The sequence below is a fragment of the Molothrus ater genome, chromosome 25 (assembly GCF_012460135.2).
Source record: "Molothrus ater isolate BHLD 08-10-18 breed brown headed cowbird chromosome 25, BPBGC_Mater_1.1, whole genome shotgun sequence".
Taxonomy (NCBI): domain Eukaryota; kingdom Metazoa; phylum Chordata; class Aves; order Passeriformes; family Icteridae; genus Molothrus; species Molothrus ater.
In genome coordinates this window covers 4,091,469-4,101,784 of record NC_050502.2, presented here as the reverse complement: position 1 = coordinate 4,101,784, position 10,316 = coordinate 4,091,469, and the positions used below count along the sequence as shown (strand labels likewise).

Sequence of the window (10,316 nt, the reverse complement as noted above, 5' to 3'; positions counted from 1 at the left end):
GCCCTGGAATTCCCAGCTGGAATTCCAGGTTGGGAAATTGGGATTGTTCCATCTGGATAAGGGAAGCTTTGGGGTGATCCAGCTGTGGCCTTCCAGGAGCTGAGGGAACGACAGGAAAGATGGAAAAGGACTTTGGACAAGGGATGGAGTGGCAGGGAAAGGGGGAATGGGCTCAGACCGAACAAGGGCAAAGCTCAGTTGGATACTGGGAATAAATCCTTCCCTGGGAGGGTGGGGATGGAATTCCCAGAGAATTCTGTCCCTGTGAGTGTCCCAGGGCAGGTTGGAAAAACCTGGGATCAGGGAATGGAATTCCATGGAATTGGAGCTATTTAAGGACCCTTCCCACCCAACCTATTCCCTGATTCCCGATTCCGTGATTTCCGCTGGCATATTCGATATATTTAATTCATACATTAATCCATCTCCAAAATCAAATATTTCATATTTTATTTTCAATTCAGCAGCGAGACGAAACCCAGGCTCCCTCTGCCTCTCCCAGACGTCCACCTCCATCAATTCCAGCTCTGCAGCCTCAGCAGAAAATCGGGAATTTAATAAAAAACCCCGGGAAGGAGAGGCCACAAATCTCACTGGGAGTGGCGGGGGGAGCTTTAATTAAACCGAGAGCTCCGATGGCCGAGCGGCTGCGGGGACGTGCGGGCTCGCTCACCTCGGCGGGGTCACCCGAGGGGACGGTGCCACCGGTGCCAGCGGTGCCAGCAGTGCCAGAAATGCCAGCAGTGCCACCATTGCCCCAGTGCCACCGGTGCCAGCAGCCGATGTCGCCCCCCAGCCGAGCGGTGCCACCCGCGCCCCTCTCCAGCAGCACCGGGGGACGCTCCTCGCCCTTGGGGAGGACCCTCCGCACCCTCGGGGTGACCCAAACTCGTCCTCTCCTCGCCCAAAATTCGCGTTTCTGTCCCCGGATTGCATGCGGGGCTATGGGCGGGGTCAGTTTTTCGGGGTGACCCAAACTCGTCCTCTCCTCGCCCAAAATTCGCATTTCTGTCCCCGGATTGCGCGCGGGGCTTTGGGAGGGGTCAGCTCTTCGGGGTGACCCAAACTCGTCCTTTCCTCGCCCAAAATTCGCATTTCTGTCCCCGGATTGCGTGCGGGGCTTTGGGAGGGGTCAGTTCTTCGGGGTGACCCAAACTCGTCCTTTCCTCGCCCAAAATTCGCGTTTCTGTCCCCAGATTGCGTGCGGGGCTTTGGGAGGGGTCAGCTCTTCGGGGTGACCCAAACTCGTCCTTTCCTCGCCCAAAATTCGCATTTCTGTCCCCGGATTGCGCCTTCGGCCTCGGGAGGGCTCAGCCCCGCGCTGAGCGCCTGCGGCTGCTCATTAAGGGCGCCGCTAATGAGCTCCTCCCCCTGCTCTGCCCCCTCCTCTCCAGCCTGTGCCTTCCTCCCTCCTTTCCCTGCCTCCTCCTCCTCCTCCTCCTCCTGCCGCTGCCGGGCCGCGCTCGCTCTCCGCCCGCTCGGGAGCGCGCAGTGCGGCGCGGCCGCGCCCGGGAGCGCGCAGTGCGGCGCACCGAGCCCGCACCGAGCCCCGGCTGCGGCCACCTCAGCTCCTCCGGGTAAGGACAAACCGGGATGGGGACGCGCCGGGATGCGGGAATCTCTCGGGGGATGCGCACGGGGGGAAGCCCCGCGCATCCTCAGCGCGGATTTGGGGTCCTAAACCGGCTCGGTGAGCCCCAGAATCTCCCGGTTTTTGCTGTCAGGACCCCGGGAGGGGGGAGCTGGGGCATGTGATGGGATTTTGGCTCTTGCGTCACGGCTCCGTGTCCCTGCGTGTGACAAAACCGCGGCGGTGGCAGAGCGGGGGCACGGGGAGCGCAGCCCGGGTGGGGACCTTGGGGTGACAGCGCAACTTTGGGGCGCCGAGAGCCGGCGAGGGGGGCGGCGATTGCTCCGCGGGGGATGCGCCTCGCTCCTCGCCCGTCGCCTTCCCTCCGGAAGAACATCCCGGGCCGGAAAAATCCATCGGGAAAACGCACCTGGCTGGGGACGGGCCCCGGCGGCGAGCGGTGAGTGGCGGGTGCGGGATCCGCATCCTCCCGCAGCCGCTCCCGGGCATCGATCTCCATCGGGGAGAGCGGGGAAAGTGCTGAATCATTGGGATCCCGGCCCCACGGGCGCTCCCCGGCCGCGAGAAGCTCGGGAATGGGGTGAGGAGGGCGAGGAGGCCGTGGGAGCGCTGGGGCCTGGGGGAGAGGGATTGTTGGGATGGAGCGGGGATGGAGAGGGGTCCTCCCTTTTCCATGGCCTCAGGTGCTCCTTGGGGAGCGGGGAGCAGGGAAAACGCACATTCCGTCTGGGGAGGAGGCCTCTGGCAACGGCGCCCACCGTTTTTTGGGTGGGAAAACGGAGGTTTCGCCCAGAGAAATCCCATCCCTGCCAAAACTGGGCACGGCCGGTGCGTCTGGCTCGGGTGGGTTCTGCTTTTCCCTTTGGAATGCTGCCTGCGGGCTCCTTCTTCAAGGTCAGCTCCTTGGGGTGGCTCAGGAGCACTCCCCAAAGTCACCGCGGGCTGCTCCCAGCCGGGTCCCGGCGGAGGGGCAGTGCCGAGGGCCGGGGCGATGCGGGAATTGCGGGAAAAGCTGGAATTCTGACATGCCCAGCAGAGGCCCGGCTGCTTTAAGATGGATCCTGTGGCGCTGTGGTGTTTCCGGGGTGCTCCTGGCAGCTGCCGAGGACAAAAGCAGGAATCCTGTGACTTTTCCAGGGATGCTGACTCCTTTCTTTCCTGGAAAACCTCCCCCTCTTTGGCAGACACCGAGGGGCTGCTTTGTTCCAAGAAAACTTTGCTTTCTCTCCTGAAAGAAAACTCAAATTTGGCATTTTCTGCTCGATTTCTATTTTTAATTTTGCTGTTTCCCAGTTCAGGGCTGGGCCTTTGCTGCTTTTCCCATTTTTTTTTTTGTGCGGTTGTAACATGAATCCAACATAAATAATGCATGGAAAAGTACTCGGCTGGCAGGCAGGAGTTGTTTGGTTGGAAAAGTGACTTTGTTTACAGGAGTTGGGACCTGGGCCTGGTTTTGTGTTGATTCTGGGCTTAACAAAGCTCCATCCTCGTCCTCATCCCAAGGGATTTTGGTTTAAACCCAACCCAATCCAATCATCCCTTCTCCCAGCTGATGATTAAATGGGGAATATCCCAAGTTTTCCAAATAAATTATTCAGGATTTGTTTTCCTCTCATTCTCTCCGGGGTGTTTTGGGGGGAATAAAATCCCCCAAAATCCACTGGAAAAACTTCATCACAAAGGGTCCCAAAAATTGGGGGAAAATAGTGAATAATAAGGGGGAAAATGAGGATTTTTTTCCATGTTTTTGCTCTTGGCAGGTGGTTGGGATACTCTGAGTAGGATACTCATGAGGTACTCCTGGGTGTAGAGGGGTTGTACCCTCAAATATCAGGGATGAACAGGGAAGGGATTCGGATCAGGTGTGAACCGCAAAGCGAGTCTGGGGCAGAAGGGGAATGGGAATTTGGAAATGGGAATCTGGGAATTCCATCCCAGGAAACTCTTGGAGATTCCCAAGATTGTGAGGAAAGGGATGGACGTGAGCAGCAGGAAAAGGGATTTTTTTTTTTGGTGCTTCCTTTGTTGGGAAAAGGGGAAATAAATGGATTTAAGGAAGTTTGGCTTCTCATTGGAGCCACTGTTAATCCCAGTGCTCCATCCCAGATGGGGTGACCTTGGGAAAAGGAATTATCCATAGGGATCATGGTCCTGGATTGGATCCTCCCACTGGTCCTGTCACCCCACTGAGAAAAAATGGAGAAGTTCTGGGTCTCTCCAAGGAAATATTCCTTGGATAAAAAATGAGATTTATCCAGAAATTAGCAGGAATGGAGAAGTTCTGGGATGCTCCAAGGAAATATTCCCAGGATAAAGATCAGTGGAGCTCACCTGGGCAGGTGGAACTTGGAACTGGAAACTTTGGGATTTGTTGGCTCCATCTGGAGCTTTGGAACTTTTCAGCTCCATCCTGCCCCTGCTCAGGGGAGGAGGAGTCTCCCAGGGAAAAGTTTGGGATTTGTTTGAAGAATCTGGGAAAATGGAGCAGCCCCATCCCCAGGACATTCCTGGGGCTCTGATTTTATCTGGGATCGCTGGGCAGGAATTTCTGGATTTGTTTTCCGCGTGGGGGTGGATTTTCTGCGAGGTTGTAATTTACCCATGTGGGGAAGCACCAGCCTTCCAAATCCCAGCAGAACTTCATTCCCAGGGAGAAAAACCTGGAAGTTCAGGCAGAATTCCTTCATTTCTTTGCTTTCTGGGAGCTGTGGAATTCGCTGTTTTCCACACTTTTTAGGTGCAGCTGAATTGGGAGGATTCAAGCCCAGTTAGAAAATCAGATTTTCAGATAAAAAAATATCAGATTTTATTTTCATTTGAACAGTAAAACCTGTGAGGAGGCTCCTAAAAAAAAAAAAAAAAAGGAAAAAACCTCTGGCACTTCCCTTTATTCCTCAGGTTTTGTTTGCCCTTCCCAAAATATTCCTAAACCCTGCCAGGATCCATCCAGGGCTTGGATTCCCTTACAGTTTTGTCAGATCTTGTCAGGGAGGTCTGGATTCCTTCCTGCCCCGGAGGGAATTCCTTTCCAACCTCATTTTCCTCATTTCCCGTGTTGTTGGATGACTTCTGCTCCATCTTTCCCATTTTCCCCCCTCTTCCCGAAGCCCCTTCGTTCCTTTCCAGGATGTCCAGGATAATTATTGCGTAATTCCAGGGATTCCGGCTCGGAATGAACTTGCTGGGAGTTTAAATGTTCCGTAATCCCCGTCCCCCCCCCCCCCCTTTCCCTTTTATTTTTCCTTTAATCCTGAGCTGAAAGAAACGGGGCTGGGTTATTACAGATTAAAAAAGAGGAGGATTTATCCCTCGGCTTATCGGGATCACCATTCCCACTTAATGAGATCGGAGGACGAGGATTATCCACGGGGAAAAAAAAAAAAAAACAGGGATGAGTTGGGGTGGACAGAAATTCCCGACAACGCCTCCTTATGTTCCTTTGGATCTCATCCTGGAATTCTGAAACCCAGCTCTGTTTTCCTCAGGGATGCAACTGGGAGGGAGCATCCAAAGGGCAGAGGAGAGAGGGAATTGTGGAGATTTTCCCGTAAAAGGAGAATTTGGGGGGTTTTTTTCCCCCTCGCGAGCCTTAAGCCAGAGGTTGGCGCATTCCCGGTTTGCTGGAGGAGCATCCAGAGGGAAGGGGGAGCTTTGAGCAATCCAGGCTCGGGAAGAGCTGATGAATCCCTGTCCTGGATTTTCTGGGATGCTCCTTTCCCACCTCTGGAAGCCTCACAGGGAGTGGGGAAGCAGGAGCGCAGCCCCCGGGGCTGGTGCAAGGTGAAGCCGGAGGTTCATCGCAATTCCTGGCAGCTTTTCCGTCGCTTTCCGCCTCCTTGGCAGCGGAATTTTGCTCCTTTTCCCAGGGACAGTCGGAATCTGATCCCGCAGCTCTGTCAGCCTGAATCCCAAATTCCTCCTGAAATTTCCTGGCATGGATAGGCCGGGCTGGCAGCTCCAGTGGGAACTGGGAGGGCGGGAAGGTTCTGTTTGGATTTGTGGAAAATGCACCAAAAATTCCCTTTTTTCCCTCTGGATTGTTCCCTTTTCCTGCTTATCCCGAGTTCAAAGAGCTGCAGAATCACAGAATAATTTGGGTTGGAAAATTAAAGCTCATCCCATTCCACGAGCAGGGACAGCTTTCCCTATCCCAGGTTGCTCCAAGCTGGCCTTGGACAATCCCGGGGATGGGGCAGCCACAAATCCTCTGGAAAACCTGGGAATGCCGAGGCCGGGAATGTCCGTGGGTAGGAAAATCCTCCAGGATCCGGTCGCTCTCCAGGGTGCTGAAGCCCCTCCTGAGGATTTGGGAGCGTTATTCCCTGAGTTCCCATCTCCCTGCTCCCACTGGAGTCCAGGATGGAAAGGGAAAACTGGGATACATTGGAACAGCAGAATGCAGGGAATGTGGGAATCCCCCCTTTTCCACCCCCAGCGTGGTTTTTAAGCTGGAGTTTGGATGCTGGGTGGTCTCCACAATTTAGGATGAATTTTAAACCCCACCTGGGTAAAGCCTGGCTCGGCTGGGCTGAGCTTAGGGCTGATCCCTAAGCCTAACCCATCCTGATGGTGGTGACCTGAGGTAATTCCAGCAGGAATTGTTTGGGGATCTGGCCGTCTCCGGGATTTTGGGGAGCAGGGAACAAGGTCCTCTCCCTCTTTGTGCGGCTTTGGGGATTTTTGTTCTCCTGGACAAAGCTCAGTTGCCATCCTTGTAGGAGCAGATTTATTGGATATTCCTTTTTACTGGACATTCCCAGCAGCTTTCATTGGATTTTCCCAGCAGTTTTCATTGGATATCCAGAGCAGGTTTTGGTGGATATCCAGAGCAGGTTTTGGTGGATATTCAGAGCACTTTTTTTGGCTATTCTCGGAAGTTTTTATTGGAGATTCCCTGCAGTTTTTGCTGAATATTCAGAGCAAGTTTTGTTGGATATTTACAGCGCTTTTATTGGATATTCCCAACAGCTTTTGGTGGAAATTTAGAGCAGGCTTTGTTGGATATTCAGAGTTTTTTTGGGTATTCCCAGCAGCTTTTTTTTTTATTACTGGCAGGTTTTATTTGATATTCCCTGCAGTTTTTATAGGATATTCCCCCAACCTGTGGGCAGGGAAAGAATCCCATCCTTCCCCTTTTCCTGAGGTGAAGATCAGCCAACCCCTCAGGCCCTTCCCAACCCCTCAGGCCCTTCCCAACCCCTCAGGCCCTTCCCAACCCCTCAGGCCTTTCCCAACCCCTCAGGCCCTTCCCAACCCCTCAGGCCCTTCCCAACCCCTCAGGCCTTTCCCAACCCCTCAGGCTCTTCCCCTGTGTTTTGTTCGCCTTTCCCAAAGTATTCCCTGGGATTTTATTCCCTGGATGCCATGATCCATCCCGGGCTTGGATTCCTTTACAATCTTTCTCAAATCTTGTCAGGGAGGTCTGGATTCCGTCCTGCCCCGGAGGGAATTCCTTTCCAACCTCATTTTAGCATGAGTTCTGCTCCATCTTTTCCATTTCCCCCCCTCTTCCCGCAGCCTTCTCAGCTATCCAGAATGGTGACACCACCAGCCCACTCTGGATTTGCAGACACAGCCCCATTTGTGGGGCCGGGGCTGCTCCATGTGGGATAAAGGCCCCTCTGTGGTTCCAGCCGGGGCAGATGGAGTGCAGGATTCAGGAGAAGCTCCCGTCCCTGCTGTCACCTCGGTGGTGTCACATTCCTGAAATCTGGCTTTGACACTCCCAGCAGACCCGGCCACAAAGGCTCCTTGTTGGGGTCTCCTTTGGGATGGGGCTGAGGCAATCCCAGCTGGGAGCGGGAGGAGGGGAGGGACAGGACGGGGCTTTGTGCCACCCGCACGTGCCAGGACACCCCGGGAGCTCCTCTGGTGGCACTTCCGACGGCCTGAGGGCAGTGGGAATGGTCAGCCCGGAGAAGGGAATCTTGTGTGGGGAACTGGGATTTGGTTTGTGTGGGGGATATTGGGATTTGACTCGTGTGGAGACCTCGGGATTTGATTTGTGTGGGGATTTCGGGATTTGGTTTGTGTGGAGACCTCAGGATTTGATTTGTGTGGAAACCTCGGGATTTGATTGGTGTGGAAACGTCAGGATTTGATTTGTGTGGAGACCCAGGATTTAATTTGTGTGGAGACCTAGGATTTAATTTGTGTGGAAACCTGGGATTTAATTTGTGTGGAAACCTCAGAGTTTAATTTGCGTGGAAACCTCAGGATTTGATTGGTGTGGAAATGAAGGGGTTACAAGGAAGGAAAAGGGAATCCACAGCAGGAATTGGGGTGGTGGGACGAGGGGATGGGTTCAGGGAGATTTGGGTGGGATATTGGGAAGGAATTTTTCCCTGTGACAGTGGGGAGGCCCTGGGATGGAATTCCCAGAGAATCCATGGCTGCCCCATCCCTGGAAGTGGAGATATCAGAATTTGATTTGTGTGGAAACCTCAGGATTTGATTTGTACGGGAACCTCAGTATTTGATTTGTGTGGAAACCTTGGGATTTGATTTGTGTGAAACCTCGGGATCTGAGGGAGTTACAAGGAAGGAAAAGGGAATCTGCAGCAGGAACTGGGATGACAAGACAAGGGGATGGGTTCAGATTGAAAAAGGGGAAAATTGGGTGGGATATTGGGAAGAATTTTTCCCTCTGGGGTGGGGAGGCCCTGGGATAGAATTCCCAGAAAATCCATGGGTGGCCCATCCCTGGAAGTGTCCCAGGCCAGGCTGGAGCCACCTGGGATCGTGGAAGGTGTCCCTGTGGTGGCACTGGGGGACCTTAATCTCCCTCTCAACCCAAACATTCCATGATTCCACCTCAAATCCTCTCAACAAATGGATCATCCCATTTCCTTCTCCCCCTGCATCTGGAAAATTTCAATTCTAACAGAAAATACCTCAACCCCAAACCTCCTGTCCAAACCCCCTTAATTCCCAGAAAAGCCGGAATTTGGCCGAATTCATCCACTTTTTTTTTTTTTTTTTTTTTTTTTTACATCCAACACCAGAACTGCACATTTTAGAGGGCGGATTTTTCCCGAGTGTCCTTCAAATCCTGATTCTGCACATCCCAGGCTGCCATTTCCTGCTGACAGCTCCGGGATCCAGCTGCCAGCGCTCCCCAGGGATTTTATTCCTGCCCATCCCAGCAGCTGGGACCAGCCTGGGGATTTTTGGTTGACCTCGTCTGAATGGCGCTGGCCCCGGTGACAGCTGCGAGGCTGAGCTGGCCCCAGCCCAGGACAGCAGGCTGCTCCCCGATGTTTGATTCCAGGAATTCTGGCTCCTTTGTCTCCCTTTTCCAGCCTTTTTGGACAGGCCTGGGGTTGGGAACGATTCCTGGGACTGACACAGCTGAGCTGGAGGGAAATTTGGGGTTTTCTAAGTGTTCCTGGCAGGATTTTCACCCAAATCTCGGATTTGGGGTGGAGGTGGGAATGGACACTCCTTGGGAATTCCTATCTGTGAATAGTCCTCGGAATTCCTCTTCCAAACCAGAGTAAGGTGAAAAACAGGGATATCCAGGAGTATCCAGGGATGAAACCCCCCCAGGAAGCCAAACAAAACCTTTTTTCCCAAGGGAAAAGCAGTTCCTGCCCTATTGTCTGGTGAAAAGGGGGTGGGAATGGCTGGGATTGATCCCAAACAGCTGCTGGGATGTGGGAGGACAGATGGCTCAATTATGACCAGAATGGGATGGGCAGTGTGGGGTTTGGGGAGGCTTTGGGGTCCTTTTCCCTGGAAACCTGAGCTGGGAAAGGCTGAGGAGGGGCTTTGGGAGATTTTGGGATCCCCTTCCCTGCAAGCCTGAGCAAGGAGAGGATGTGGAGGGGATTAGGGAGATTTTGGGATCCCTTTCCCACTAAATCTGAGATGGGAGAAGCCGTGGAAGGGGTTTGGGAGATTTTGGGGTCCCTTTCCCACTAAATCTGAGCCAGGACAAGCCATGGAAGGGGTTTGGGAGATTTTAGGACCCTTTTTCCACTAAACCTGAGCCAGGACAAGCCATGGAGGGGGTTTGGGAAGCTTTGGGATCCCTTTCACACTAAGGGAGGGTCTTGGGGAATTTTAGGATCTTATTCCTACCAACCTGAGCTGGGAGAGGCTTCCCAGGAGATCCCGCAGGTGCAGGTGGGTGTGCCAGTTTGGGATGTGCCGGTTTGGGATGTGCCAATCCCAAATTGTGCCACCTCGGAGCGCTCCGTGCCACCCTCCTGCTATTTCTGCTCCCAATCTGTGCCACAGCCGGAGCTGTCCTTGGGATCGGGCTCCAGAGGCCATGAAAACCCCCCAGGATTTGGGATTTGAGCTGCTCAGGGATAATTTTAGCCCAGTGCTCTGCTGGAGGAGAGGGAAGAGCGGGAATGGTGCCCTGGGATGGAGCTCAGCCCTCTGATCCAGGGTGTGGGATTCATCCAGCTCTTCCAACCACATCCTTGGAATCTCATCCTAAAACCTCACTGCAGGGGCTTTTTTTGGGGGGGGAAAAAGACCCAAAGGGTTCCCCTGTGAGCCAGGGGAGGGGGTAGGATGAGGTTTTAAGCAGGGAAAGATGAAATAGCAATGCAAGAATAACTGGGAATGCTGGAGGAAGAGGAGCGGGAAGTTCAAGGTGCACCGAAAGTGATAATTGGGATTTCTGAAGTGTTAATTGGGATTTCTGGAGGGTTTTTACGATTCAGCTTCTAGTGATCATCAGGAAAATTTCTCCCTTTATCCCCTTTAGTTC

The 10,316-nt window shown here is 53.5% G+C and overlaps 1 protein-coding gene across 11 annotated transcripts in view; it reads left to right on the top strand.

Moving 5' to 3' along the window:
* Positions 1–1,491: 1,491 nt before the first annotated feature.
* The window catches only part of NFASC (neurofascin), an 83,258-nt gene continuing 74,433 nt past the window's right edge, over positions 1,492–10,316 (top strand). For 10 of the 11 annotated variants that reach the window (XR_004981627.1, XM_054517306.1, XM_054517305.1 and 7 more), the window contains exon 1: positions 1,492–1,577. The gene's annotated coding sequence lies outside the window, so the exon portion shown is untranslated. Of the gene's footprint in view, positions 1,578–1,905; positions 2,031–10,316 lie in introns of those variants that run through there. The other variant, XM_054517307.1, reaches the window with a different exon arrangement.